Below are 25,302 nucleotides of genomic sequence, written 5' to 3' on the forward strand. Positions count from 1 at the left end.
GGAGAAGGGCTAGAGTTCCTCTTTGGCAGCACTCAGAAATGGACAAGTAACATGCTTTTGATTTCTGATATTTATTTCTCGGTTCTTACAAACCAGAATGTTCTTCAAAGAAAATCAACCTGTTGGCTTAACAGCTGGGAGCTAGGCATTTTTTCTATTCTCTGCAAGGGCTGTTTTGCCCAAACAAGGAAGAACTTGATCAGCTTTAACATTAAGAAGTATCAAATGAAATGCTGGAGGTCCTCGGCCACGAGCAGACTGGGTTCATTTGGCTTATTTGATAGCAGAAAGGCCTTTTGTGATGGGAAAGCCCGTCTAGGGGCTAATATTCTTTAGCTGAGAAGGAGGAAAGGGCTGGTGGACAGAGAGAGGAGTCAGACTTTGATTATGCTTATCATCGTTTGAAAAGCCGGAGTTCTGGTAAATGGGGAGCAGCTGGTTTATGTGACTCAGGCTTAACTTTCAGCCCTCTGTTTTCTGGATAGCCTGATAGAGGGCAGGAGGCTTCATTTCCTTGTAGGCCTTGTAGGGCTTGAGTTTTCTCCTGAGTGACATGGAATGCATTGGAGGATTTTTGCGTAGACAAGTGACATGATCTGATTAGCCAAAAAACTGGTTATCAGTTAGTGCAGTCTGTGATCAGAACAGGGCCTGATTCCCATAACACCAAGCTGCTAACTGGTTTTTGCTGATTCCTTCCCAGGATGTAGAGTGAGGGGGCTCTTTGTATTTCTCCTCATCTGTAGGGTGCATGGGATTTTTTGGTTCTTCTTTTTATTTTCAGGGCTGCACCCAAGGCATATGGAAGTTCCCCGGCTAGGGGTCGAATTGGAGCTGCAGCTGCTGGCCACACAGCTACAGCAACATGGGATCCAAGCCACATCTGCATCTTACACCACAGCTCACAGCAATGCCAGATCCCAGGATTTCTTGGTTCTTTGTGAAATGCCGTCCTCTCCTGGAGAGTGTCAAGGCCAGAGATAAAGTGGAGTTTCAGGTCCCTCTGTCCTCTTACTGGAGGATGTAAAGCATCAAACAACAAGAGAATCTGCTACCACTGGCCGTGCCCTGCACTGGGTTTTCAAGGCAGTCATCCTTTCTGAGGAGCTGATAGAAAGCAGCTGGCAGGAGAAGGACTCAGTAGATCTGATTTCCTCACCTCTTGTGAAGGAGGAAAGGGCTGCAGCCTGAGAGGCAGGCCACCAGGCAGCTGCTGGGAGGCTATATATGGCAAAACTCAGCTGGAGCCCATACAGGAACATTTGGTGGGTGGGGGAAGGAAAGTCATGAGGCTTTATGGGAAAGTGTGAGAGTATTAGAGAAACCATGGGGTTTCTGGATTAGCAGATGTCTTGAGGCATTGTTATAGCCCATGGCAGGCCTGAGCCCCATGCTTCCTTACAAGATGTAGAGTTCACTGCACCTGAGAAGCAGCTGAAACGTGCTTCCGTTCAGCTGGGGTCACACCAAGGAGCACTATCACCCGTTCTTTCAGGGTATTTCAGAACAGGGTCAAGCTGAGGCTGCTGGTAGTGTAGCCACAGTTCTTGACCTCTGAGTGAAAGGAGATGGCCAGACCCAGAACTGAGGGGTTTTAAAATGTGGGTACAAATCTTATTTGAACTTTCAGCTACTGAAATTGAAAGGCTTCCTATAGATCGGTGCTGTGTTCTGGGATGGAAAAACCAAATACTTAGGGAGAGATTTAAGGGTTAAATCAGGATTAGGCATATCATTCTCTCAGGGGTGCACAAGTACCTAGGCATAGCCCAGCATGAGTGCGCAGGTTCACAAAAATTCCGCATTTTTTGTTGGTGAGGGTCCTTGTCCATAAAAAGGAAATGAAGCCTTGAAGACCTCATTCTGGGACTTTCTGTCCTGGAACCCTGTTCTGCTCACCTTTGGGCACCACGCCAAAACATGCTCAATAGAAAATATTAATATACGAGTTTGCTGTACAAACTCAGAGGCATTGAGGGCAGTAGATGTGACTTAAGTGAATCTAATAAATAAATGACAAATAGAATTACTTCTCTGATTGCTTTGCCAACATGTTCCTCAAGTTGATAAAGTTAGGGGAGTCTGTAGGTAAGTAGGGGACAAGGAGAGAAGAAAGGAGGGAAGTGACAAAGAGCAGGGAGCTTGAGGACTGACAAGAAGTCAGATTTCTTGGAGTTCCCATTGTGGCTCAGTGGTTAACGAATCCGACTAGGAACCATGAGGTTGCGGGTTTCGTTCCCTGGCCTTGATCAGTGGGTTAAGGATCCGGCGTTGCTGTGGTGTAGTTTGCAGATGAGGCTTGGATCCCGTGTTGCTGTGGCTGTGGTGTAGGCCGTCGGCTGCAGCTCTGATTAGACCCCTAGCCTGGGAACCTCCATATGCCAAGGGTGCATCCCTAGAAAAGGCAAAAAGACAAAAAAAAAAAAAAAAGTCAGATTTCTTCAAGAAAAGGGAAGCAGGGTGTGACCTCATCCATGAGGTCTGGAGTTCCCATTGTGATCAACCCACTGATCAAGGCCAGGGACCGAAACCCGCAACCTCATGGCTCCTAGTCGGATTCGTTAACCACTGAGCCACAATGGGAACTTCAGAAAACTGCCTCTGCATTTTCTGTTCTAACTTGGTCTAACCTGGTCTCCCCCTTTACTCTACCATCTTCAATTCAGTTCTTCTTTTCCAGCTCCCTGACATGCAGGCTGGATCTGTTTGCTCATTTGGTTCCAATTCTGGCTGTAGAATGTGATCTTTCCTTTCTAGGAGCTCTCTGGTTTGGCTGAAGAGATAGGGCTAACACAAGACACTGTAAATTACACTCGAGTGACAATTGAATGTACTAACTAAAAGCATTATGTGAGTTTAGAGAAAAGATTGAGGTGGGAAATGCAAGAACATTAGGAGGAATCGTGCTTTCTACTCAACACCCTTTTAAAAAGTTTTGGCAATTTGAGACACAAACATGGCATTAGAAGGAGGAGGGGAAGTGTAGGGCGGAACTTCCTCTACACTTGCTTGTAATTGGCTCCAAAGCTGCCTGTCTTGGAGGAGCTGCCTCGTCGGCGCCACCTAGCGGTTGTTGCCAGCAGAAGCCTTACCCGCCTCAAGGAGAGAGCAATTTAACGCCATTTCCAACTTAAGCACCACATCTACAGGGCGTGAAATTAGTTCCAGCAAGCAGCAAATTTGCTGCTAATAAAAATATTTAGCGATTCAGTTGTCTTTAAATCAGTGGCAGAATATTCTTTTACTTGCATCAATGCTTGTTTCTCCCAATTCTAATATTTGATAATCAAGCCGGCGTTGTTTAGCTAAAGCTGTGAAACAGCAAGTTCTTCAGCTCTGCAAACATTTGGGTTTCCTGAGAGGAAATTTTTTTCTCTTTCTTTTGGTCAAAAATAGGCCTAGATGTTTGGATCATGGAGATGGAACACTGTCACTGGTTTGGGGGTCTTGGAAATAAGTTTCATTCTCTTTTGTCTGCCAATATTATCTCCTGAGTCGCTGCGTGTGGAGAATCTGGGGTGCTAGGAAAGGACGCGATTTCGATCTCACATTTAGACATAGCTTTACTCTGCCTGGGTGCCAAATTCATTTAAATTTCTTTCCTATCTCTTTTAGCCTCTAGTCCAAAGTGAGAGTAATCCAAATACTGAGGAGATACTATGGGACTTAAAAATTTTTTCATTTATTCAACAAATATTTATTGGGCACTTCCCATATGCATTCTTTGTTCTAGGTCCTTCTTTGGATAGGAGTGTGCCAAGAATCCTAGCATGATAGTTGGCTGAGAGGCTGACCTGGCAAATGAGACCTTTTCTCCAGGTCACCTGAATAATGGGTCACATAGATGCCTACTTATTTTTTTTTTTCCTTGTGGAGCTCATCAAAGAAACTAAGAGCAGCAGACATTTTCTCTCTCAGAACTTAATTGGTCCAAGGGTATAAACAGATCACTTGTTTCAAAGTTCATGTAATTGAAAGAAAGAGGGTAGGCACCTTGGGAACTCTGTTTTCTACCCCAGAGGAGGCCAGGTGGGATCATCTTTCTTCAGCTCCTGGTAGAGATCAGTTTTGATCATCCTAACAGGAATTCAAGATGTAAGCTGCTTCTGAAAGGTATAACTATATCCTTCTCAGAAATCAGCCAACACCAGATGCTGATGAAAGCAGGTCTCTTGGTTAAGAGAAGGACCCAGACAGGGCTGATAACAGGGAGTTAGAATCAAAGCAAATGGAACCATCTAGGAGTTCCCGTCGTGGATCAGCAGTTAACAAACCAGACTAGCATCCATGAGAACGTGGATTTGATCCCTGGCCTTGCTCAGTGGGCTAAGTATCCAGGTTGCTGTGAGCTCTGGTGTAGGTCGCAGACGTGACTCGAATCTGGTGTTGCTGTGGCTGTGGCATAGGCTGGTGGCTACAGCTCCGAATCTACCCCTAGCCTGGGAACCTCCATATGCCAAGGGTGCAGCCCTAAAAAGACAAAACAAAAAACAAACAAACAAAAAAAACCAAAGGAACCATCTAACACTAGCCTCACTGTGGGGATACTGGATACTGGAAGGAGTAGATTAGAGGGAAGAAACGATGTTGGGGAATGTCTCTTGGCAGCTGCCCAGAGGTCAGCACGGAGGTTCAGGAAGGAGAGAACCCTCTGTGCATAGCAGCAGGAGGTACTGAGGATTGGGGATCAGGGTTCTAGGCTCTGTTCTTGGCCTTCTCTCCCAGGTACATGACTCTGATGGAGTCCCTTCTCCCCCTTGATGTCGGTTTCCTCATCTGTCAGAAGGGATGACTTTTATTCCCTCTCCCACATCCTCTTACTATAGCCATGGGATGGTGACTGTTTTAAAGGGCTGTGAGGGACTCACTAGAGGATAAGTACAGTGATGAAAGTCTGCATTTCTCCTGTGATGGAGAGCACAACAGCATTACATTTAAGTTAGACAAAGCAAGGCTTTTCTAATTGTAGGGGATATAAGACCAGATTAAGTGGAACCACTTGGAATGAATGAGATGTGCAATGCCCCCTTCATGTTCTAATCTTCTAATCCCAAATATTTGTTACTCAGTGAGGGTCAACTGGAATTCCTCACGTTTAAAACCTTGATGGTTTTATCCTAGCTCTAGAGTGGTGGGAAGCATCAGATGTGACTTGTTGGGGAAATACAAAAAGTGACTTGAAGAAAAAGCACTATCAATTAGTATTTAAGCAAGAAGCAGAATCAAGAACAGGAATGCAAAAAAAAAAAAAAACACAAACAAACAAAATAACTTAGTAATTAAATAGAAATAAAAAGTCTCCAATTCTCCTGGTTCTGCCTTTTTCCTGTGTCAGTATGTAATCAAGAAAGACTTTCTGGGAGTTCCTGTGGTGGCGCAGTGGTTAACGAATCTGACTAGGAACCATGAGGTTGCGGGTTCGATCCCTGCCCTTGCTCAGTGGGTTAAAGATCCGGCGTTGCCATGAGCTGTGGTGTAGATCGCAGACACAGCTCAGATCCCGCGTTGCTGTGGCTCGTGGCGTAGGCTGGTGGCTACAGCTCCGATTAGACCCCTAGCCTGGGAACCTCCATGTGCCGAGGGAGTGGCCCAAGAAATAGCAAAAAGACAAAAAAAAAAAAAAAAAAAAAAAGACTTTCTGGGGAGTTCCCTGGTGGCCCAGCAGTTAAGGATCTAGCATTGTCACTTCTGTGGCTTGGGTCACTGCTGTAGTGTGGATTTGATCCCTGGCCTGGGAACTTCCACATGCTGCGATATGGCAAAAAACATACATTCATATATAATAAAAAAAAAAAAAAAAGACTTTCTGCGAGCGAGTGTACCAGGAAAATAGGTGACTGGAGGATGGGGATTGAATGGTGTTGAGAGCAGTTGGAATGGAGCACAGCATTTGGCCACTGGGGGAGCAGGAAACCTAAGGAGCCAAGAGAAGAACTGGGGAAAAAAGGAGGGGGCTGGATGATAGGAGCCCTGGAGTCTTCCCTGAGCCCTTTGACCCTAGAGGCAGAGCTGGCAGAAGCTGGAGAGAGGAATGATGGGGTCGGACCAAGGGTGCAGTCTTTCTCTGCCATGTATCCTGGTCCCTTGACCCCTCCTAGCTGCTTCTCACCTCAGTGACCTTCAGGTAAGCTGTTTGCTTCTCTGCTTCCCATTACAGCAGCGAGTGGCCTTGCCTCTGCCAGCTACCACCCAGGCAGGGGGTTTCAAGCCTACAGCCCCTTTGCTGTCAAGTGCTGGAGCTGGGTCAAAAGTCAAATAGGTTGAGGATGGATTAATGATGCTTTAAAGTGTCTAATCTCTTCAATCACCCTTGTGTTTTTCAAGCATTTCTCATAACAGCATTAATAAACCAGTTAGTAGGTTTCCCTGAGTTCTCCTTGAGTTAATTCACGTATAAGTTAGAACCTTAGCAGTGCTTTTGCAAAGTCCTCAGAAACACAATCCTAGGAGGTTGCTAATTCCAAACCTAGGCTAAACAGAACTTATGATCATGGATCAGTAGTCAAAAAGGGCTTTACAGATAAAATGAGTAATACTTAGAGGCATTAAATTACTTTGTAATCTCAGAAAGAGGAACATGGATAACATGTTGGTTCATAAAACAGACTGGCCATTTGCAGAATTTCTAAGGGGTTATGTTGTTGATCTCATTTAAAGTAGTTTATTCTCAGAGGTCATATAGAGAGTACTTGATTTAACTCCAAAGAAAACTTAATCACCTTCCTAGCCCATAGCATCAAGGATTTGGATTGTTGAAATCAATACTGGATCCTGTGTATTAAGGAAAGGAGAGATGTATAGTGCAGAGCTGTCAAAAGAAATGTTTTGCTAGGACACCCACACCCCAGAATTGGGAGGTAATTTGAAGAGTATCAAAATGTGAAATGGAAGCAATTTTAGAGGTCACCTAAAGGCAGCATGGCATCCTGATAAGAATATAAGCAACCATGTCAAACTACTAGGATTTAAATCCTTTCTCCATCCTGAACTGGCCGTGTGACTTTGGGCAAGCTGCTTAACCTCTCTGTGGTTTTGTTTCTTCATCTGGAAACCAGAAAAAAGTTACCTATCTCAGAGATTTGCTTAAGGAAATAAGTGTTATATGTTTATACTGTTTGTATTGATTCATGACATGTTTGTAAAGCCCTTCAAAAAGAGACATTCTATTTATATGAGCTCTCTCAGCTTAAAGTAACTAGAAAACTTAAACAAAACAAAACAAAACCTAATTGGATTCACCACAAATTTATGCTTTTTAAGCTTGGGTTGGCTTGTGCAGCTGCTGAGCTATGCCCTCCACCATTTCTTATTGACTTCTTAGTAAAGTTACCTCAGTAATTGTTCTAAAGCATGGTTTTTCTGGGAGTTCCTGTCATGGTGCAGTGGAAACAAATCCAACTAGGAACCACGAGGTTTTGGCTTCGAGCCCTGGCCTTGCTCAGTGGGTTAAGGATCCGCTGTTGCCATGAGCTGTGGTGTAGGTCGCAGACACAGCTTGGATCCCGTGTGGCTATGGCTGTGGCTTTGCCATCACTGTTGCCCTCTTCCTTTGGAAGATGATCATTTAACTCTCTTAACACTTTCCACACACATAAACCCATGCTTCTCTTCCCTCAAGCCTCCTCATTTAGCTGTTGTATAATTTTTGGTTAAATAGATATTCAGAATTTATAGCATTTTAGTTATGGAAATGTTTATAGCTAAGCCAGGTCATGTACAATGATTGCACTTCCTTGTGTGTTTGATTTTTAAAGTTAATATTGGTACTTTAAAAATTTGCTTAGTTTTATATGTATTCATTACCAACTCTGCCCCAGACATTCTGGGAGAATTTGGCCACGGATATCAGATAATTCATCAGCTCCATGTCAGTTCAGTTTCATTTTATTTTTCCTGAGGATATGCCTGTCTACAACATCTCCCTTCCTGCTCCAGTCCAGACAGGTCAAGCTTTAGGCCAGTGGCACTTCTTTGCGTCAACATTTTGAGGATTCCTTTCATTTCTCTCTCTCCCTCGGGAGCTCCTTGTTTCCTGGATCCCATATCTTCCTCTCTCTGAGTTTACTGCCTATTTGGATGATATTCAGATCTTCTATAAGCCTTCATAGAAGGGTTGAAGGAAATAAATATTTCTTAGTACTGCATTTTTGGAAATATCTCTGTTCAACTTTACAGTTGATTCATAATTTGTCGAGGTATAGAAGAATTAGTTAAAAGTCATTTTTCCTCAGGATTAACAGATACACACTGCTATATATAAAATAGATAAGCAACAAGGACCTACTGTATAGCACAGGGAACTATAGTCAATATCTTGTAATAGCCTATAAGGGAAAATAATCTGAAAAAGAATATATATATCTACCTATATATGTATAACTGAATCACTTTGCGGTGCACCTGAAACTAACACATTATAAATCAACTATACTTCAATTTTTAATTATTTATTAATTTTTTAAAGTATAGTTGATTTGCAATGTTGTGCCAATTTCTGCTGTACAGCAAGGTGACCCAGTCATACATACATGTTCCTTTTCTTGTATTATCTTCCAACATGATCTATCCCAAGAGATTGGATATAGTTCCCTGTGATATACAGTAGGACGTCATTGCTTATCCATTCTAAATGTGATAGTTGACATCTACTAACCCCAGACTCTCAGTCCATCCCACTCCCTCCCTTCTCCCCCTTGGCAACCACAAGTCTGTTCTCTATGTCTGTGAGTCTATTTCTGTTTCGTAGGTAGGTTCTTTTGTGCCATATTTTAGATTCCACATATAAGTGATATCATATGGCATCTGTCTTTCTCTTTCTGACTTCACCTAGTATGATCATCTCTAGTTGCCACATTCATGTTGTGGCAAATGGTTTTATTTCATTCTTTTTTTATGGCTGAATATATACTTCAATTTTTTTTTAGGCTTAAAAAGTGAATTTATTTTTATTTTTTTTATCACATCTGTAGTTGTGTAATGATCATAACAATCCAATTTCACAGGATTTCCATCCCACAACCTAGGAACATCCCCCCACCCCCCAAACTGTCTCCTCTGGAGACCATAAGTTTTTCAATGTCTGTGAGTCAGCATCTGTTCTGCAAAGAAGTTCAATCTGCCCTTTTTTCAGATTCCACATGTCAGTGAAAGCATTGGATGTTGGTGTCTCATTGTATGGCTGACTTCACTTAGCATGATAATTTCTAGGTCCATCCATGTTGCTAAAAATGCTGGTATTTCATTCCTTTTAATGGCTGAGTATTATTCCATTGTGTATATGTACCATCTCTTCTTGATCCACTCCTCTGTCGATGGACATTTAGGTTGTTTCCATGTCTTGGCTATTGCAAAGAGTGCTGCAGTGAACATCGGAGTACATGTGTCTTTGCGTGTCATGGTTTTCTCTGGATAGATGCCCAGGATTGGGATTGCTGGATCAAATGGTAGTTCTATTTTTAGTTTTCTGAGGAATCTCCATACTGCTTTCCACAGTGGTTGCACCAATTTACAACCTCCCAACAGATTAATAGGATTCCTTTTTCCCCACACCCTCTCCAGCACTTATTGTTTGTAGACTTTTTGATGATGGCCATTCTGGCTGGTGTAAGGTGGGACCTCATTGTGGTTTTTTTTTGTTTGTTTGTTTGTTTTTTCCGTCTTTTTGCTATTTCTTGGGCCGCTCCCCGCAGCACATGGAGGTTCCCAGGCTAGGGGTCCAATCGGAGCTGTAGCCACGGGCCTATGCCAGAGCCACAGCAATGCAGGATCCGAGCCGAGTCTGCAACCTACACCACAGCTCACGGCAACACCGGATCATTAACCCACTGAGCAAGGGCAGGGACCGAACCCGCAACCTCATGGTTCCTAGTTGGATTCGTTAACCACTGCGCCACAACGGGAACTCCTCATTGTGGTTTTGATTTGCATTTCTCTAATGATGAGTGATGTTGAACATCTTTTCATATGTTTTTGACCATCTGTATCCTTCAATTTTTAAATAAGTCATTTTCCCTCAATATTTTGAAGATCTTATTCTACCAGGTTTTTTGTGTATCTAAGCCTGTTTTTAGAAAAGTCCAGGAGTTCCCGTCGTGGCGCAGTGGTTAATGAATCCGACTAGGAACCATGAGGTTGCGGGTTCGGTCCCTGCCCTTGCTCAGTGGGTTGACGATCCGGCGTTGCCATGAGCTGTGGTGTAGGTTGCAGACGCGGCTCGGATCCCGCGTTGCTGTGGCTCTGGCATAGGCCAGTGGCTACGGCTCCGATTCAACCCCTAGCCTGGGAACCTCCATATGCCGCGGGAGCGGCCCAAGAAATAGCAACAACAACAACAACAACAACAACAACAACAAAGAAAAGTCCAGTGCCATTCTGATTTCATTTCCTTTCTATGTAATTTTTTCCTCTCATCTTTCTTTCTTTTTTTTTCTTTCATTTGAGCCTCCCTCTTTAATGCATCAGTTTTATTGAGATATAATTCATGTATCATACAAGTCACTCATTTAAAATGTACAACTCAATGGTTTTTAGTATATTCACAAAGTTGTGCAACCATCACAACAATCAATTTTGGAACTTATTATTACCCACCAAAGAAACCAACTTTGTACCTGCTAGCAGTCAGTCCCCAATTCCTCTCACCTGTCCCCCCAGCTCCTCAGCCTGGGGCAACAGCCAGCCTACATTCTGATCTATAGATTTGCCAATTCTGAACATTTCATCTAAATGGAATCATACAATATACAGCATTTTGTGACTGGCTTCTTTTACTTACCAAAATATTTTCAAATTTCCTTCATGTTGTAGCCTGACCCAGTACTTCATCTCTTCTGATTGCCAAATAATATTCCATTGTATGGATACACCACATTTTGTTTTTCCATTAATAAAGTGATAGATATTTGGGTTGTTTACACTTGTGGTTATTAGAAATAATGCTTCCACAAATAGGATTTTCTTTTTATCCTTGATCTTCTGAAATTTGACAGTGACATTCCTTGGTATCACTTTTTCATTCATTGTGATGGGCACCTGAGGGAGCCTTTAAGTCTAGGGCATTGTGGCTTCTAGTTCTGGGAAATATTCTTGTAATATTTCTTTGATAATTTCTTCGTACCAATTCTTTCTCTTCTCTCTTTGCTGGAATTCCCTTTTCTTCTATTTTGTCCTATTTTCTGTGAGCACTTCTCAATTCTTTTCCAATTCTTCTACTTAATATTTTTATTTTGGGTATTTTATTCTAATATTAAAAAGCTCTTTCTTGTTTTCTGTTCTTTTTAATAGCATCATATTCTTTTTTATGAATACAGTGTCATTTCTTGATTCTCTTAATTTTTAGTTATTTTATTTTTGAAGTTTTCTTTCCTTTCTATACTGTTTCCTCAAAGTTCCTTTATTTTGAGCATTAGGTCTTTCATGGTAGAGATTTCTCTCCAATTTTCAGTACTTACTGCCTGGAATTAGTGTTTAAAAATGATGCCCTGAAGATCAGATAGAGATTGTGCGTGCGTGCGTGCGTGTGTGTGTGTGTGTGTGTTTGTGTGTGTGTGTGTGAGAGAGAGAGAGAGAGAGAGAACAGGGCTTGGTCTTGTGACAAGTGGACCTTATGGCAGAGTGATTGAGATCTGGCCATTTAATTGGGGGCCTTCAAATATCAGTGTTGGTTAGTCTTTTCACTTGAGCCAGTAAGTTTCACAAGAAAGGAATCTCTAGTCTGCTGCCCAAGGAGGCGGGTATAAGCCTGGCTTCTGGCATTTTGGGAGCCTAGCCAGGGAAAGGGATCATGAAATCTCACCACTCAGTATGCAAACTCTCCCTTACCCCCAGCCCCTGTTTCAGACTGGCATGTCACCTGGACTTTCTCTGTGACTACCATCCCTGCATGTGGACCTCCTCAGTTCAGTCTCTCCAGGGAGGTCTGGTCATCCACTGGACATTTGGGGTTGTGTTGGGGAGTTACCTGGCTGTCCATTTCCAGTCTCATCCAGGTCCATGGTCTTCAGTGCCAAGTTAGGTTTTGTACACATCTCTTACAGCTATTGTCCCTTCTTCCATAGTCTTTGTCTTTGTGGGTTCATGTCCTTTTTATTTATTTGCTGTCATTTTAGTTGGATTTTATGAGCAAGAATGGATAGACAAGGTATCTAATTCACCATGTTAAACCAGAGTCCAGTTTGCTTTTGACTGAGCAGTTCCATAGGCCTCATGCTCATCTGTTTTAAGGTTGTTTCTACTTTGACATAATCTACACATTTCTGCCAGATGAATTTTTCTAAAACACAGCTCTAATTATTTAACCCCTCACTTAAAAATCCTTTGAAGTTCCCATGTGGCTCAGCAGGTTAAGGATCTGGCATTGTCAGTGCAGTGGCGTGGGCTGCTGCTGTGGTGAAGGTTTGATCCCTGGCCTGGGAACTTCTGTATGCCACAGGCATGGCCCCCCCCTCCCAAAAAAATCTTCACTGCTTCCCCATTTTACTGTAGAATCTTATACTCTGGAAAAGACTTTACAGATTTTTCAGACCAGCTCTCTGCTTGATGCATGAGTCCTCTCTCCACAGTGACTGATTATCGGGCCTCCTCCTGAGTGAGCGTGTCCAGTGGAGAGGAGCTTACTCCTCAATGGGCCGTCCCTTCTGTTATTGCACAAGTCTGTTTGTCAAAAAGGCCTCCTATATAGAACTGAAATATTGCTCCTGAAACTTCCAGTTTTTGACCCAAATTCTGACCTGTAGGCCCTCACATTAAGCCTAATCTCTCTTCCACATGATAGCACTTTATATAATTGAATTATTGCTACTCTGTGCCTCCTAGATCTTCTATTCTTCCAGTTGCAAATCCCTGATTCCTCTCACTATTTCTTATGTGCCATTGTCTATTGAATAATGTCCAAAGTTCCAGACTCCTGTACTCTGTGACCTGACTCCAACCTCCTCTTAAGCCATCCTCTGTCTTCTTCTTCTGTTTTTGCCATACACTCCAGGCTCATGACTTGGTATGTCTTTTCTTACATCCTTTTCTTTACCTGTGATACCCTTCTTCTTCTTTTTCCATTAAAATCATTCCCATCCAAAGATTAGGGTTGATACACACCAAATTGTTAAATAATTAGTTTGGAGAGATGGAATGGGATGGGAGAGAAGGGAGTTTGTTGAGCATATTTTAAAAATGTTATTCAATGTATTTTTCAAATGCATGAAAATTAATTTGAAAATTATATTAACACCACCTTCTATCCATCCATTATAATCCATCTCAAGAGTTATATGGCCTAGCAAACCTTTGCTTTTTGCTTGTAATGTGAGCTTTCCTACTATGAACACCCAGAGCATTTGGGAGTAACTTTCTCATTGACTTTACCAGATTGCACTTTACATTATAGATATTTGTGTGAAAGCCTTACCCCCCCTTTTTTAAAAACCAGACTTTAAGCTCCTGGAGATCAAGGATTGCATCTTCCTCATTTTGGAAGGCCGTGCCTTCCAAACATACTTACATGCTTTATATAGCTATGTATAGCTTTATGCTACCTGGCGGGAGCTCAGTACATTTTATTAAAAGGCTGGGTTGGTGAGTTCACATTATAGTTTACTTATGCCCCTTCAAACATGGTCCCCTTTTTTTCTTTGAATGAGAAGAGAGAGAACTCTGGGCACTTCAGCCTCTGAGTGGTCTTCCCAAATCTCACGCAGCCTCTTCATAAAGCATGGATGAGTGCTGTGGCATCAGTTTTTCTCTTTCCTTAGCCTCGTCTGCTTCAGTGTCTGGGTGTGTGAAGCTACCCCAGAGACCCATGTAGACCCTGAAGAGGGCAAAGGATTCTGGAGATGTGGAGGGGTTGCAGATGGAGAGGAGATGGGTTAGGTCAGGGCCCAAGGAAGTAAACAAGTCTCTTGATATAGGAAAATATCAAGCAGGGAAGTCAGAGGAGGGGGAAGGCAGGCAGGATGTGGAGGAGAAGGCAGAGCAGGAGCCCAAGTCAGGGTGGCATCTGGCTCAGAGGCAGACAAAGCTGCTCCCCCAGATGTAAGTAACCCCCTCCCTACAAGTGCCATGAAGATCTCTTGCTCCATCTAGCGCTGGAGTGAGTGGAAAAAATAGGTTCTTGGAGTTGCTGTTGTGGCTCAGCGGAAATCAGTCTGACTAGCATCCATAAGGACTCATGTTCGATCCCTGGCCTTGCTCACTGGATTAAGGATCTGGTGTTGTGAGCTGTGGTGTAGGTCACAGATGTGGCTTGGATCTGGTGTGGCTGTGGCTGTGGCGTAGGCCTCTGATCCTTTGGTATCAAATAATGACTGAAAATGCTGCTGTAGTCTGGGAACTACTAGTGTCTAAATTCTCTAGGATGTCACTGGTATTTATTTGTGTCCATTTTTCAAAAAAATGTAAATATTTACTTGGTGCCAACATGCCCCCCAGTCCTCTCTACTTCTGCTTCCTCTCCTCCAGAGAACTCAGTGCCTGGAATTCCTGACTGAACTGACCTGTCTGGGCTTTACCTAGGTGGGTTCAACCTTGAGTACAGCACTGATGACTGGAAAGTTGGGCGAGGGCCAGAACAGGAAAAATTGACAACTCTTCCCCAGACAGCATTAAGTGATACCACTTCTGTCTCATTTCCCAGAGATCCTAGAAGGCAAGAGAACAAAGAAAGCAGAGCGGCCATGAACAGGGCAGTGGGGCCCACCAACACCTTCACAGAACAAGGCTGGAGGGATAGCCCTGCAGTGTCTCTGAGCTAAACAATGTACCAGCAAGCTCAGTCCATGCCCCATCATTTATCTCCTTCCTCCTCCTCCATGCAGCCTTCTTAGGTTAATCACAGTGGAAGCAACAGTCTTAATCTCACTGAGTTCAAGCAGGCAAATCCAAGAACTAGCTGTCTCAAATTAGACTGCCTACCCTTTATTATGATGCTATGGAAAATGCTTTTCACATGTTGAGCAACACTTTGTTAAAATGGTTGTTCCACTTCCATTATCTCAGTTGATCCTCTTAGCATCCCCAAGAAAGTGAAGAGGCACTGATGTGTCCCACTTGCCCAGTGAATTATCTTAGAATCAGGCCTCAGAGCCTTCTGACTTTGCAGGCCACAGCCATCCCACTCTACCACTGTTACTCATGTTTGATTAATGTTCAGTCCTTTTCTAAAGAGGAAAAATATTCTCTCAGACATCATATTTTCTAAAGAGGAAAAATATTCTCTCAGACCTTAATTTTTGGTATCATAATGTGACCTAAAAAGTCCAAACAAAAAATAGGTATGACTTCCCAATGTTTGTAGCCTTTTACAATTAAGAATTAATTAAATGCTGGAGTTCCATTTAATGGAACTAAGCAGAAATGAATCCAACGAGTATCCATGAGGATGTGGGTTCAATCCCTGGCCTCACTCCGTGGGTTAAGGATCCGGCACTGCAGTGAGCTGTGGTGTAGGTCACAACTGCAGCTCTGATCTGGTGTTGCTGTGGCTGTGGTGTAGGCCAGAGCTACAGTTCTGATTGGACCCCTAGCCTTGGAACTTCCATATGCCATAGATGTGGCCCTAAAAAGCAAAAAAAAAAAAAAAAATTTTTTTTCTAAAATAAAAAAAGATTATGTTGGAGTTCCCACTGTGGCACAGTGGGTTAATGATCTGACTTGCCTCTGTGGCATTGCCAGTTCAATCCTCACTGGGCACGTGGGTTAGAGATCTGGTGTTGCCCCAGCTGTGGTGTAGGTTGGAGATGCAGCTCAGATTGGATTCCTGGCCTGGGAATTTCCATACGTTGTGGGTGTGGCCAAAAAGGGGGGGAAAAAGATTTAGTTAACAACATTAGTCCAATTTGAACCGTCATGTCATTTTCCTGAAGTTTAGTCACTGCTGTGTGAGCATGTAGCCCTGACTGCTCAATTAATGGGTTCTTTTTTCTGTGGTTTCCCTAGTGCTTAGGTGCCACTGTTCTCCTGGATTTGAATTTCTGAAATTTTGATTTGTTGAAAGTACCGTGATGCCATTTGGCCTTCCCTTGCCACAGATGTGTTGTTAGGTATCAGGTCTGCCTCTGTCTCTTGCCTTTTCAGAGTTGCTTCTGTCATAAGGAAAGGCAATTAGTAATTCTTTTTATTTATTTTAATTAATTAATTAATTAATTTTTTGTTTGTTTGTTTTTCTCTTTTTAGGGCTGCAGCCGAGGCATATGGAGGTTCCCAGCCCAGGGGTTGTTATCAGAGCTGCAGCTGCTGGCCTGTGCCACAGCCATGACAACTTGGGATCTGAGCCATGTCTGCAACCTACACCACAGCTCACGGCAACACTGGATCTTTAACCCACTGAATGAGGCCAGGGGTTAAACCCATGTCCTCATGGATACTAGTTGGGTTTGTTAACTGCTGAGCCACGGCAGGAACTCCCAGTAACTCTTTCTAAGCCTGGCTTCCTGGCATGGACTATGGCAGAATTAACTCTTTGTATCATGCAGTCAGGTGACCCTCACCCTCAGGGACAGAAAGAATCATTTCTAGATATTGGGTCTTCTTAAAAATGATCAGATTTTCCTCTTTGGGGAGGATGTATGAAGAGGAAAAAAAATAGTGAAGAATTCAATTTTGCTCGGTGACAGCCTTGTCCCTGGGAAAGAGTTCATCTATTTGTTGAGACTGTGTGAGGTAAATATCCAGCAGGGAGAAAATTAAAAAACACTCAGCCCCAGTTGCTGCCCTGATGAATCTTATCCAGTTACTTAAGAGGACACTACTGTGTATGCCTTTTTATTATTATTGTTTTAATTTTATTATAGTCTATATTGTTGGTCATATCATTGTAGAACTTTTTTGGATTAAACTTTTTTTCTTTGCATCTTTCCCTTTTCACTTGGCAACCATCGATTTCTTCTGCATCTGCTTTCACAACTAAGTTCAAAATTAATGTGGGATTATTATTGATTTATGTATTTCTGTGTTTACTTTCTTCCCGGAATGTAGCATCTGAGAGGTTAGATTCTGAAAAGAACTTTAAAGAGCATCAGTTGTGTAGTAGGAGAGTTTTAGTTTAGAAAAAGAGTGTAGAATTGTGTAAATTTTGCAAAAGGTGTTGATTAGGTTCCTCTGGCTGACAGAGTCCCTTTTTTCAACATGAAGCACTGGGGCAAGATGCTGTCAGGGGAGGAAATTCTTCCTTATCAGTTTAGATCTAGTTAGTCTCCGGGATTCCAGGAGGTGCAAAAATAATTTTTTTTTTTTTTTTTTTGCCCTGGGGCAATCTCTTGTCTACTACTTGGATTCTGGTTCCATCTTAAAGTCATTGATGGAGATAAGAGGATTTGGCCATAGTAGCCCAGGGCCTTGGAAGATGGCTGGGTCTTTCACAACCCATCATAGCTGGAAGAGTGGGTCTGACCCTCTGGCCCTATGTGGTTAAGGTTCTCTGGTATGTTGTAGCTCTGGGAAGATTTTGACCCCTACCCCCTGGCCTGAGGGATGGGGAGCCAGATAAAACATAGGTCATCCAGTCAAATCTGAATTTCAGATAAACAATGAGTGATTTGGGGTGTATGTACCAAGTATCACAGGAGATAACTTCATGGCTCCTCTGCCACATATGCCCAGAGTTGGATTGTCCCTCCTCTGGCTCCCTTTTCTCTTTAAGCATCTAACCTTCAGTAATATTGGATTCCCTACTTTTTTTCAGTCTCCTCACCTCCAGCTCTGAAGCCAGGCTCTCCTTTTCTCAGGGGAGCTGCTGACATTCCTGGGCCAAGGCAAGGGTGCCTGGGGAGCCCCAGACCAAGCACCCCTCCCCTATCCCTCTTTGCTGCCAGGAGCCTTGTGCTCCTTGGCTCCCATCCCAAGATGTGTCCCCACTCCCCTCCAACCCTCACCCCTTGGCAGGCCAGGGTACCTGGAATAGAAGGGGGAGCAAGTCTCCTGCCCCTCACCCCCAGGGAGGGGAGCCCCTAGAGGAGGGCCACTATGGGCTCTTACGAAGCTCAAGATCAGGCAGAGACATAGTAGAGGGACTGAGGATGCTACTGCCCTGACACAGCCTGGAGAGCTGTGTGGTCTGCCTTGTGGACTTCATCCTTCCTCAGAAAGTTCCACGAAGACTGAGGTGTCTGGTTATCCTCGCTTCCATGTTCATTCACCCTGCCAGCCCCTTCCAGGCCTCAGCCTTGGCTCGCTTCCTCTATTGCCGCCACAGGATTTAGGGCTTCCTTTCCTGGCACATACAGATCACTGGAGAGAGAGAGAGTGTGTGTGTGTGTATGTGTGTGTGTTAGGGAGGGTCAGCAAATTTAATTTCACAAAATCTTGACAACTAACACTTTTAATTTAGTGTGTTCTTGAGGCCAGAGGAATAGGTAGGATGCCTGCTGAAGTGACAGTGAGAAAGGATTGTTGTTTTGGAGAGAACTCAGCCATTCAACAGGTGGTTTTCACCCCCTTCCCCTCCACCCCCTGCTTGGGGCTGAATTAGATGGTTATTTTCCAACCTGGTTATGTGTATAGACACACCCACAGAGGCTTTGATCCCTTCCTTTCTTCCTAACAGACTAACTGCTGCCAAAGCTTCCAGCTCCTTTCTCCATGGTGACCAAGCCCCTCATTTCCATTTAATCTCCACCTCCATATCTCCTCCCCACAGCTGACCCCCCTCCACCGGGTTGTTTCCTTCCTTCTCTTGTCCTCTTTGCAGGCTTCTCACTTCTTTGCCTGTCTTCTGGTCATTTTGGCCCAACGTGGAAGGAACACATCAACCCTCTTCCTTCTCTTTGCCCCTTTCTTTGCTCCTGTAGCTTGCTCCTGTCTTAACTCTTCAAACACATTCTTTTCCCTGCCTGTCTCAAGCTCGCTTCCCAGCCCCAGCCTCTGGCTAAAGGATGGGGATGTGCAGGGTAGGGAGGAAGAGGAAAGGCCCTTCCTTCTCCCCTGTGGCTGGTTCTGGGATCTCCTCGGGAAAAGATGAGTCCGGACTCCCTGCAGTCTCAGGTCGATGTTCCAGGCCCTCAGGGCTCTGCAGAACCACACGTGGAGTCTCTTGCTGCAGGAGCATCCACGTGCCCCAGCCAGGCCCTCTGCTCACGGGCAGGTTTGCGTGCAGGTGAGCGGAAGGACCAAGGCAGAGGGCTGGCCTCTGAGCCTTGACTGGATTGTGGCGCCTGACTCCAGGTCTCATGACAAGTTTTCAGAATTCCCTTCATACCTCCCCTCTGCCCCAGGCCTTCCCACTCTAATCAGTGATCCTTTCTTTCGTAATGGAGAAAAGGGCTCATCTTGTACAGACTTTTATGTTCCAATCTTTTCCAGTGTGTGTGCATTCTTACTCAGGTTATCTTACTTGGTTCTCGTGACAATCATGTTCTGATTTTGCAGATAGAGAAACTGAGGCTCAGTGAAATTAAATATCTTACCCATTGTTTGAACAAAGAAGTAGCCGGTGGAGATGGGACAAGAACCCGAGGCTTGTTGCACTCCTAGGTCATGGCACCTTCTTTCGTGGTCGCAGAGGAGCAGGGAGGGGAGAAGGGGTACCTTGTGGCACATGGCACAGGTGTTAATAGGAGGGGTGAACTGCAATTTCCCCTCTTCTGCCAAGATCCCTTATGCCCAGTTTACATTGTTCTACAATGCTAATTTGTATCATTCTTGTTAATGTCTCTTTATAGATGTTTTAGTTCTATCTTTCCCATATGTGCATCTGATTCTTTCCTGAACTCTGAGCTTCTTGTGAGGACTTTCCACTGCAAGGCCCCGACTCCTAACCCACCCAGGGGTCAACACAGGCTTCTGTACATGGTCCTGGTGTGTCTGACTTAGGGCCCTGCCAGGGGAATGGGAAGATAGCACTGGACAGGGACAGGGCTAAGCTGGGGCCAGGTAGCAACCCAGTTTACCCTCTCATACCCGCCTCTTCCTGTTACACATCAGCCAGGCTTCTCAGCCTCCTTGTTAGCCTCTGTGAGAAATTAGAGTCCCAATAATCAAATCAGCCCTTGTAAATTCCCTAGAAGCAGCTCCAGAGCACCGAGGAACCGGCAAACCCCAGACCCAAATCCATGTCAAATTTCGTAGATATAATTTAAGCAGGGATCAAAACCCACACTAACTTAGTAATGAAGGCTTCTCAAAATGCAGAGTTTATAGTCCATCTGCCTCTCTGCTTCAGGGAGTCTGTATTAAATTTATTGCAAAGTAAAACAAATAAACCCAGGCAAAGGCAGGATGGAAATCTGCATACTCGTCAGAGAATTAGCAGCCCTCTCCGGTTAGGAAGGCTGCTTCTCAATTTGCATCTCTAAGGAGTTGTGACTGGACTGGGGGCTGGGATATTCGGGGCAGGATGGAGACTTGCTGCAGGACTGCCCCCTGCTGGCAGATGGCTGAACCGCAACCCTTTGACCTTTGGGGGGGCCGAAGCCTGTAGGGGTGAGGGGTGGGTATTGGGCTTGCTGGGGGTAGCTGAAAAGAAAATCTGCAGCTGAAATACAGGTTGAAAAGATGTGGAGTTGGAAGAGCAGGTAGCAGAGAGAGGCAAGGGGCTGAGTAGAGATCCTTGCTTCTAAACCTAAGACTTGGGGTAGGGCAGCCAGGAACCTGAGAGGCATTGGGGGAGGCAGGGGAGGAGGTTTAGAGTTGTCTGTTCAGTTGTGTAAACTGAGACATAGAGACTTTTGGGGGGGTGTCTTTTTAGGGCTGTTACTGGAGGCATATGAAAGTTCCCATGAATTGAAGCTGCAGCTGCCAGCCTATGCCACAGCCACAGCAATGTGGGATCTGAGCCATGTCTGTAACCTAACCCACTGAGCGAGAGCCAGGGATTGAACCCACATCCTCATGGATATTAGTCGGGTTTGTTTCCACTGAGCCACAATGGGAACTCCCAGGACATGGAGACTTTCTTGACTCCTCGCCCTCTTCTTTTCCCTTTCCCTTGTGGTCCACAACCCATGGAACACAAAGCCCAGAAAACTGGTGTTGTACTTTTAGCTGTTGAAGGCCACAACCTGGTTGTGTGGACCTGAAGAGCTGTGCCTGGGTTTCAGGGCTGTGTCACAGGGTTAGCCTGCTCAGTTTGCTTGTTTGTGGATAAAGGGGTGAAATGAGATACCCTCTAAGGCTCCTTTCACTGTTCACATTCTATAATTCTATGTGTCCAGGAATTCAGGGATCTATGATATACTCTCCAGGGACACTCCCAGGAGCCCACTACTCTCCTAGAAGATTCTCTTCATCCTTCACTGGCTCAAATGGCACCTTCTTCAAAGTGAAGCCTCCTCTGACCCCTTTAGGCAGAGATGGGCTGTCCTCCTGTTAATGCTTTGTAGGTAGAAAGACATATACCAATACACATATAGAATAACACTGTGATAATTTGTTGTATTTATTCATGTATCAACCCCTCCCCTAGAATGTAAAGTCCTTGAGCTTCTTGGATGAAGGCAAGGGGAAGGGGCAGGTATGTCATGGTCATTCTCAGTATTTACCTGCTCATTTTTTCCCAGCCCAGTGCCTGAAACATTGTAGTTTCTAAGCATTGTTAAATGAATGAAAGAATGAATGGATAAACGAAGAAGGTGGCATAGGATGATGAAGGTTGGTTGTGCAGTTTACCCAGAGACCTGGGTATCACCTTGACTTCCTGTTTCTCTCTGTCTTTCTCTCTTACTCTTCCACTGATCCATGATGGTTCTCTGAGTAACACTCAGAGCCTTCTGCCTCTTCTCCATTCCCTGAAGATGTTAAGAGCATAGACTCTAGGTTCAGAAAGACCCCTGCACCCCCCCGCCCCACCCCCAGCTCTTAAACTACCCATGGGAACCTATCTGACTCCTGGTCTCTTGGTCCTTTTTTTCCTCCAAAGACAATATAACTTTGTGGTTAGGAGTGTGGACACTCAAGCTAGACTGCCCTGATTTTTAATCCTGGCTTCTCCATTTAGCTGAGAGGCCCTGGGCAGGTGTCTTAATCTCTCTGTACTCAATTTCCTCATCCATGAACTAGAGTTAATAGAATTTACTTTATATGGTTGTTTTGAGGATTAAAAGAGCTAATACACATAGAGCCCTTAAAACAGTGCCTGGTATACGGTTAACTCCATAAGCACTAGCAATTATTAACAAGAAGTAAAGGAATTTTGCAGGCTTGAAGGCAAGCACCTGAAGAAGAAACTGTCCCAGCAGGGGCTTTGAGACGCTGAGAGGAAGCTTATGGACAAAAAGGCAATGTATTTCCACAAGGAACATATGCAGACATGCCTGAGAAAGATTGCACTGGCCAGGTTGGCAAGAAAAGCCTGCTAATTCTTCCTGCCAGCAGAACCCAAGCTGGCATTTTTTTTCCCCTGCAGAATCAGAAGCATCAGTGGGGCAAGTCACAAGTTTCAAAAGGTATAGTAGCTTCTTGGCCTTCAAGATCCTTGGAGGCATGTTTGTTCATGAAACCTCCCCAGCTGGCTCCCCCCACCGCCTCAGACCTATTCTTTCTTTTCTTTTCTTTTTAGGTCCGCACCTACAGCACATGAAAGTTCCCAGGCTAGGGGTTGAATTGGAGCTGTAGCTGCTGGCCTATGCCACAGCCACAGCAAAGCCAGGATCGGAGCCACATCTTCGACCTATACCACAGCTCATGGCAATGCTGGATCCTTAACTGACTGAGTGAGGCCAGCGATTGAACCTGCGTCCTCATGGATCCTAGTCGAGTTCGTTAACTGCTGAGCCATGAAGGGAACTCCTCCTCAGCCTCGTTCTTGCCACTCCTTCTGTGACACTACAGGCTTCATCCATGAAGGTGTTCTACCCATGGTATTTTTCCCCCGCTAATCCTTCCGACCCTTTAGATGTTAGGCTCTCTGGGAACCTTCCCCATCTCTAGAATTCGACTGGGCGAGGTGCCCTGATCTCCATCCCTCTCCTCCGCAATGTATTAGTCTGCTCAAGCTGCTATAACAAAATGACACAGAGTAGGTGGCCTAAACAACAGAGCTTTATTTTGTCACAGGTGCAGAGGCTGCAAGTCTCAGACAAGGTGGCAGCAGGGCTGGTTTCTGGTAAAGATTCTCTCTCTGGCTTGCAGATGGCACTTTCTCCCAGTGTTCTCACGTGGCCTCTTCTCTGTGCCTGTGGAGAGAGAGATATCTCTGATGTCTCTTCCTCTTCTTCTAAGGACACCAGTCCTTGTGGATTAGGGCCCCACTCTCATGACTTCATTTAACCTAAATTACTTCCCTAAAGGCTCTGTCTCCAAATACAGTCACACCAGGGATTAGGGCGTCCACACATGAATTTAGGGAGGAACACAGTTCAGCCCGTGGAACTCCATCAGACCTTAAGTTCCACGAATGTGCCTTGTCTGCTGCTTATTTATGTGTTGCTCAGCTCGGTCCCGGCTCTACCTCCTTATGGGTCTGTAATCTCTGACTGCTCGTAGCAGGGGCTCAATGAATATTTGTTGAATGAATATAATAAATTTGTCAGTTACCTGTGATGATAGCAGGAACTTCTGGAACATTGACATTCGGATATGATCTAGTAGGTTCCTGCCAGGAGGCTCCTTGCTAGTTGGTGACAGGATGAGGACTAGAAGTTCCCCCTTCTACTCCCAGTCCAGTGCTCTTTGCAGAAACCCAGAAAAGAGTCACCAAAGATCTGTATAAAAATCAAGGCTCCTTTAAAAATCCTTGCCTGAAGTTTCCTTGCAAAGAAAAGATCCTTTCATGGACAAGCAAAAATTCTTCCTTACTTAGTCTCTTCAGCACACGGCTTGGTTTTCTCTTGTCCTGGTAGCCATGAAGCACTTGACATGCTTTTCCTCCTTCCCCTCTGTTGTACTGGCAGCAGAACTGGTCTGGGTTGGGGCAAGGACTTGCTCACTGCAGGTTTGATTCCAAGCCCAGGTGTGTGGCTCTTTCAATGCCTCCTTCTCTGCTAATGGATTTTGTTAACTGTTTTTCATTTGCATATGCAAATATACCTCTTTCTGCATTAAAAGAACCCAATTATAATGGGAAATTTCACAATTAAACCACTCAGTAAAGGACATTAAACTACCAGAAAGAATTGACTTGTAAAAACTTCAGTGACAATTACAAAGTATTTCTGAAATGTTACTATGTTGTAGGTTTTTCTTTAAACAAAGTGCATAAGTGCACACTTTCATATACGTACTGTTAGACACATGCACATATTTTCACACACCTGGTTTCCATCTTCTCACCATGGGACTTGTTCTTGCTTCTTCTCTGGGTTTAAATTTTCCTCAAATAGAGGAAATTCCACCAGCCATCAGATCATGTCTGCAAAGTTCTTGGAGACCTTCCAAAAGAAATGGCCACTGGGCTGAGGAAGCTGGGGTGGGCAGGAAAATAGAAGAAGGTGTAATGGTTTTAATAAAGTTTCTTTGCCATCTTGGTGATTGATTGATATATTTTGGCATTTGCTTCCCAGCTCTGCTGTAATCAATACCAGTTATAGACTGAGGAGCAGGAAAGGGTGGGGATGTGGGATGGGGTAGTATTGATTGGTCTTTACAGTAAAGAGCCTTGCCTGCTGATTGCAGTGCTGTGGCCACCAGAAACTAGACCCGTTGTCCCAAGGAGAGGTTATCTTTCCTTATACTCATCTGGGCAAGGGGGCATGGAGTCCAGGAACTTGGGATGGATGAGAGGAGATGAACATCCACCTAAAAAATTACTCTTTCTGGCATTCAAGGGAGCCAGTCACACCGGCTTTCCTCATTGCACCCACAGTTTGAGGGTGGAAACTTCAGTCCCTTGGGCTGGTGCAGAGGTAGTGTGCAGAGGGTCTTTAAGAGTGAGAGGTGATGGTGTGCTGATGGTTTCAGGCTACATTTATATCCAGGAATGAGTCCAATTTACTTGGCAGCATGCTGCATGCTCGGGCAGAATAAAGTAGAAGTGACTTTAGCACAGACTCTGGAGCCTGATTGTTTAGGTTCAAAGCCCAGCCTTGCCACTCATTTTGTTACCTTGGATGGCTTTATTAACCTGCCTGTACCATGATTCCCCCATCAGTAAAATGAAGATGAAAACAGGACCTATTTCCTGGGGTTGCCACAAGAGTTATGAGAGTTCATATATGCAAAGAACCTGGAATGGTCCTGGAATGGCATATAGTAAATGCTTGTTATTATTAGCTGATAGTGGTGGATACCTGGCCTGGCATCCATGATTTATGGGTGGAAACTTAAGGGCACCCATTTCTCTAATCAAACAGGGTCATCACAGCATTTGCCTTCTGCTGATGAGAACACAGGGCTCAGGACTCAGAATCTGGTAAGTAATTCTCTTTATATACCAGCCCATTA

At 44.4% G+C, this 25,302-nt stretch overlaps 1 protein-coding gene across 2 annotated transcripts in view; it reads left to right on the plus strand.

Moving 5' to 3' along the window:
* The window catches only part of PKNOX2 (PBX/knotted 1 homeobox 2), a 305,484-nt gene that overhangs the window by 4,468 nt on the left and 275,714 nt on the right, over positions 1-25,302 (plus strand). Inside the window, exon 2 of one of the 2 annotated variants that reach the window (XM_021063089.1) lies at positions 25,212-25,270. The exons of the other annotated variant lie outside the window; for it this stretch is intronic. The gene's annotated coding sequence lies outside the window, so the exon portion shown is untranslated. The remainder of the gene's footprint in view (positions 1-25,211; positions 25,271-25,302) is intronic. 2 annotated transcript variants of the gene reach the window in all.

This window comes from Sus scrofa, chromosome 9 (genome assembly GCF_000003025.6).
Source record: "Sus scrofa isolate TJ Tabasco breed Duroc chromosome 9, Sscrofa11.1, whole genome shotgun sequence".
In the NCBI taxonomy this organism is placed as follows: Eukaryota; Metazoa; Chordata; class Mammalia; order Artiodactyla; family Suidae; genus Sus; species Sus scrofa.